This window comes from Gossypium hirsutum, chromosome D07, assembly GCF_007990345.1.
Source record: "Gossypium hirsutum isolate 1008001.06 chromosome D07, Gossypium_hirsutum_v2.1, whole genome shotgun sequence".
In the NCBI taxonomy this organism is placed as follows: Eukaryota; Viridiplantae; Streptophyta; class Magnoliopsida; order Malvales; family Malvaceae; genus Gossypium; species Gossypium hirsutum.
The window spans coordinates 46,791,591-46,797,770 of NC_053443.1; the positions used below are offsets into that span (position 1 = coordinate 46,791,591).

Consider the following 6,180-nt stretch of genomic DNA (forward strand, 5'->3'; position numbering starts at 1 on the left):
ATTTTGCTCCCAAATGCTCTCCTAAGTATAAAAACATGAATTTAAAGGATTAGAAGCATAAAATTCACCATTAACATTGAATAATCACCCAAAAATGCATTAATAATGAGATTAAAATATGTTACTTTTAACACTTATAAATACTAGTGTTGCTGGTATTGGTGAACTTGATGAAACATTTACTAGTGTCTAAGGAATCAGAATGCATAGAAAGAGCGGTTTGATTTGATCATTTCTTATTAATGAACTTAAAGTTTGCTGAATAACCAATCAACTTATAACAGTTCTCTTTTCAGTGCCCCTTAATCTTGTAGTGTTCACATACACCATTGTACTGCCTCTTATGATTAACTTGCTAGTTGCTGGATGAATACAAGGCTATTGGTTCAGATAAAACTGATCTAGACATTGAGACCCTTGTGCCTACTCTTGAACAAGCATTGGATAGGCTTACTTAACAGCTGGTAAGGGCTGTTAGAGTATGCCCAAAGACCAATCATGAGATGATTGTAATAACATACTTGTTATACCTTGTTTATTAATATAAGACATTGCTATTATTATTTCAATTTCTTTTCTATGTATATAAATATCGAACGAATTATATATACAAGTATGTTGTACACATAATGAGAACATGGTTAATTAATATATATGAATTTGATTCGTATAAAATTTAACTAAACGTAATTTACCAAAAACCTTTTTATAATTTTGTAATTATAATTTATGATCCAATATTATTATAATTATTATAATTGTAATTTTTCGGTCAAACATTATTATAATTATGGTAATTATAATTATTATGATTCGGTTAATTATTATAATGAATTTTGATTCATTTGAAAATATCAACTATTCTCGAATTAGGAAATAAAAGGAGTTTTTTAAGAAAACCTAATATCCCAAAATAAAGGGTATAAGGTTTAGCAATCGTTAATGAAATTTTCTCTCTGAAAAAGTTTGAGAGAGTTCTTGCCATTCGTTGTCACACCGGGTGGATTACGTAGAGGCCAAAAATTTTCGTAGTGGCTTGGAATCGACATACAATTGCGTAATTAGTTTCATCGTAGTTATTTTCAATTTTCAGATGATTAAAGGTAACTGTTCATACCCTTCTCACCTTGATTCGTTCCACGCACATGGATCCCTAGCTGTGATCATCGGATTTTTTTTTCGCTGCGCCATGGGGTGTACCGGTGATCCAACAAAGGCTGCATTAGTAGAATTTGACTCCGTATTGCAACATATGTCTCATTTAGTCCCATTAGAAACTAAAAGACTCTTTGTTGAACTATATGTTGTGCATCCTTTCTTGACACTTCACAATCACAAGAAGCAAAGGAACCAAAACATCACACTCGTCCCACAATAGTCACAACATAGTAAAATAAGCTGAAATGATGTACTTTGAACATGTGATGACATCTCCATGTAAAGAAAAAAAAACTCGAGAGGCATCTACTCTATCAAAGCATTCTTTCAAATCTTGCCAAACAAGAAACACATTAGAAGCAAACACAATGCGAGCAGAAAGTTCTTTGCACACTGTGTTCAAAATCCATGAAAGAACCATTGCATTACACCTTTCCCATTAAGTGAAAAACTATAAGACTTTTTTTTGCAACTGCCATCAATGAAACCTAACTTGTTTTTTGCTAACAAGACAATCCTCACGGATCGACTCCAAATGCCATAGTTTTCAAAACCAAGTAACTAATGAGAAACAATCAATGTATCCGGTGCGTCAGAAGGATGCAAGAATAGTGGATGATTGAAATCAAAGAGCAAAAAAAAGTTTGATGTTCGATCAACTGTACGATCATTTATACTTAGTGGATCAACCATTGTCAAGCGTTGAAGAAACAGAAAAGTATAGAGATTAAAGAGGCATTGCAACTAAAAACAAAACAAGAACACTAGAAACACAGAAAAAATTGATTTGAACAGAATCAGGAGCTTGACTCTGATACCATACTAAAACAACTGAGAATAATACAAAAAAAAGAAGAAAAAAAGAATGGTAAAAATTTTCTTTTTCATCTGTTTAATCCATATTTTCTACTTATACTAGCCAGTTAGCCATTAACAAACTAACAGTAACTATTTTCAGCTACTAACTACTTTTAACTAACTAACTAACAATTGAATTCTCTATCGATACGATCCAACTATTTGATATTTGTAAAAAAAACTATTACGAATTAATACATATATTAAATATAAATTGAGCCTTGAAAGAAAAAAAAATAGAGGTTCATTATATGGAAATGCACAACTATAAAACTCAAGATCAATGGTGTTGAGATCATGTTGGATTGTATTCTTGCTCCATTTTTTTATCATTATTCATAAAAAAACATATTAAATATTGTTGGAAATAAAATTAAAATGCAAAAAAAAAAAGTTGACTTCAGGTTAATAGTGTTAAAGAAATAACCAAAAGATTAAAAAACAAAGCAAACTATACACCATGTTTGGTTGGGTGTATTGGGTATGCCAATACACCCCTAATCGGTGGGCCCCACCTAATCTCACTTTATTCTGTTGTTTGGTTCATAGTATTGGTAATACACCCCTAATACATTCCCGACCAAATCGGTGAAATCCACCGATTTCTAATCCCCCCTTTTGCCCAGTTTAGGTGCCGCTTAAGTTTAGCCTCCCTGTTTTAACCTCTTGATCGCTTCTTTTATTTTTTCCTCCTACTCCTTCCGTTCTTCATCTTCTTCTCCTTCTTCATCCAGGTAACTTTCCTCTTACTTCTTCCGTTCTTCATCTTTTATTTCCAATTTTCCTTAGCTTTGTCCGTCGCATATCTTCTCTTCTCAGGGCTACTGTTTTGTTTCGCTCAAATCTATGGCTGCTTTCACCTCTTTCTCTCTTTTTCGGTACTCTTTTATTTGTTTATATTTTGTTGAGGGCTGTAAATTAAGGTGGTTCTCATATTAGAAAGGTAGATGCAGTTCAGTACATCAAATTGTTGAGGGTTATATTTATCCCTTCTCATGGAGCTAGTGAAATGCTGGAAGTTCATAGAGAAACAGATACCTCAATGGTATCTTTCAATGAGTTCCTTATCATGTTCAATGATCCTGATTGGGGCTTTGGTATTTTGTCCACTCTCCTGAAGTTAGAAACTGGAGATAGGAATCGTCATGAACGCCATGTCTGCTCAGTTTGCCGTTACCCAATTATTGGTTCTCGCTCTAAAGAAGTAAAGTCTCATTTTAAGTCTTTGTAATCAATGCTACAGTGAGGGTAAGGTTCCCCCTAACTTTAAACAAGATGAATATAAATTCAAGGAGTATGGGAAGGAAGCTGAAGCAATAAAAGATAAGTGCTTGTGCTTTAATTTGCAATCCCGGAAAGATCCATAGCTAGTTGGTTTTAAAGTCTTTTGCTAATCTTGTACCATTCCATCGTATTATTTTAGGCATCCCGTGTGCATTGTGCAATATACAGTTCATCAATATGTTCAGTGGCCGTGTCATGCTCTTGTGTAATAACCGTTTTCAAGTGATGGCTCTGAAATATCTCTGTTTCATAATAGTTGTTGTAGAGTATTTTTACTCTTCTGTTCTTGGGGGGAAATTTAAGATGGTGTATATTTGAGATTATTACCTGTAACTTCTTCTGCTTCTGCTTCCTTTTTTTCCCTTGGTGGTGTTGAATTTTCCAGGAGAATTTTCAATGGAGAAACAAACGTTATGTTTCTATTGGGCAAAAGAGATGTTATCCTTTGGGGATGCAGAGCGTTAATTCTGCTCAAACTATTTAGCTGAAGTAGTTGATACTAATTGATGAATAAAATTATGATAGTAATTATGATAAAAGAGATGTTTTCCTGTATGATGGGAGATTTTGTGAACCTAAATTTTACATTATGCACCATATACGAAAGATTATTCTGTTTGAACTCTAAATTTAGATAGACTATCTTAAGAATTTCTTATATTAATAAATATACTAATTGAATGTGGATTTAAATATTTTGATAGGTTTCGAACCCCACTCTGCTGTTATAGAGAATGAATCTTTTCATATTCACACAATGGTACTGTTTGGAGGAGCATCTTTAGGCTAAGGTATTATTACTAGGCTATCAATATCTATTGTTTAATTTTTTTAATTAATTCACAGATACAATGGCAAAAGCACTCTCATTGCCTACCAAAGATACTTTATCCACTAATGCTCTTGCTGAAGCCAATCATTCAGCTTGTAATACTTCTTTGGTTTCTTTGCTTCAAAGTTCTTCCTCCTAATGCCTTCATAGTGCAGGTGAGGTTTTATTTTCCACTAGAGAGATCTCAAGTTCTATTTTCTATATTGTTTAGAGTAAATAGTCTTACTCTTAACTGTTACTGAATGTTGTTGTTGTTGTCTTTTCCACCAAAAATTGTAGAATCCTTTTAATGGAATCTGTCTTTCAAAGATTTTGATGCACTACCATGGTGTATCAAATTTTTAAGTAGAGATTAACCACAAATTAGCTCTTTCTATTAATTGCTTAAGAGGTTGAAAATAACAGTCTAAAGCTCAAGCAATGAGTGGCAGGCTTATGACTTATGAGCAATGATTTCAAAAGAGAGAGATAAGAAATGAATAGACAAAAGTGATTGGTGTACATTTGTTACTTGTGCATGTATGAATGAGTTTTGTTGGCTTGTTTTTCTAGTAGTTATTATTTATCAAATTTTCTATGATTTTTAAATGAGTTTTAACCAAAGTTATCTCACACTACTGCAACAAATTTCTTCTTATATATTTTAGGGTTTATTTTTGTATGTGCATGCAAATGGTTAGGGTGTACACTTGCTACCTCTGCACGTGTGAATAAATTTTGTTGCTCAATTTTTTCATTTTCAAACTTTTATTTTAACAAGGAGTAAATTTCAACCAAATTCTAGCCATTCTTTTCTAATGATATGTAAAGGTTTTTTTTTTTTGAAACAAAAGAGAATTCCTATGGTACATTCTTATACATGATCCATATTCTTAAGTAAAAGCCTTTGTGAATTACATTAATGATTATACTTTTATTCATAATATACCTGTGGTATTATTAACATCGTGTAAGGCCAATATGGATAGGTGGTGATGGAACCTTACTATCATAATTTTGTTTTTGGTATGTATTTTATGAGCGTTTATTCATCAGACTATTATTATGAGCGTTAATTCTGCTGAATATATGTAGATCTTTGTTTATAGAGAATCGACTGAATTGCAAAATTTTAGCATCTGTTATGATGAATGTCACCTGACTGGTAATCATTTCAGGGCACCCTGACTCAGTACTACGAACAGCTGCCAGTAAGTCTAGAGAATTTGAGGCTGTATACGGGAAACACCGAAGCAAGGGATCTGAAGACAAGTTGCCAATGCAAATTAGTCTTGACGAAATGGTAGTTTTTATTCGGGAACTAATCAGCCTTACACGCTTAAAGACATGGGAGGAGGGCACTTGTATTAGGTCATTGACTCAACTTCAACAGAGGGCAAGGATGCTTCTGCATCAACATTGATTGAATGAAATCCATGTAATATTTGTAATTTTTTCCAGGGTCATTCATTTTCGGATATAGTTAGTGATGTGAATATGATTGTGACTAATATGCTATCTAGCATTTTGTAAAGTTTGGGTGGGCTAGAAAATTGGAAAACATATTAGTTGGTAGCTGGAAGGTTGAAATGAGCTGACCGGCATTTTGTACAATGCATTTCTAATGAGAAAAATTTGTTAGTTATAATTATTTTAAATTTTATTAAATCATATATATTAATTAAAATATATTTAATATTAATTATTTCAAATTATATTTTATAGTATTATATATTATGATTTTAGTAAATTCATATAAGAATATTGATTATTAAGAATTTTATTAAATTATATATTTTAATTATAATATATTTAATAATAATTATGTTTAAATATGATTAAATTATTTATTATTGATATTAATAATCTTATTAAATTTTAAATAACAATAACAATAATCATTTACCCAAACAAATTTATGCTAAGGGTATTCTAGTTATTTTAGTTTTTTCCATTATGCTATTACACCTCTATTCCATTCAACCAAACACAAGATTACTATTACGCCTCTATTCCATTACATTCAACCAAACAGTTGATTTGCTATTACACCTCTATTCCATTATACC

The 6,180-nt window shown here is 31.8% G+C and overlaps 1 long non-coding RNA gene across 1 annotated transcript; it reads left to right on the plus strand.

Moving 5' to 3' along the window:
• Positions 1-2,506: 2,506 nt before the first annotated feature.
• Positions 2,507-5,756, plus strand: LOC107956771 (uncharacterized). Its single transcript, XR_005916289.1, has 4 exons — positions 2,507-2,750; positions 4,005-4,060; positions 4,147-4,287; positions 5,290-5,756. It is a non-coding gene; the product is annotated as an uncharacterized lncRNA (long non-coding RNA).
• Positions 5,757-6,180: the final 424 nt, after the last annotated feature.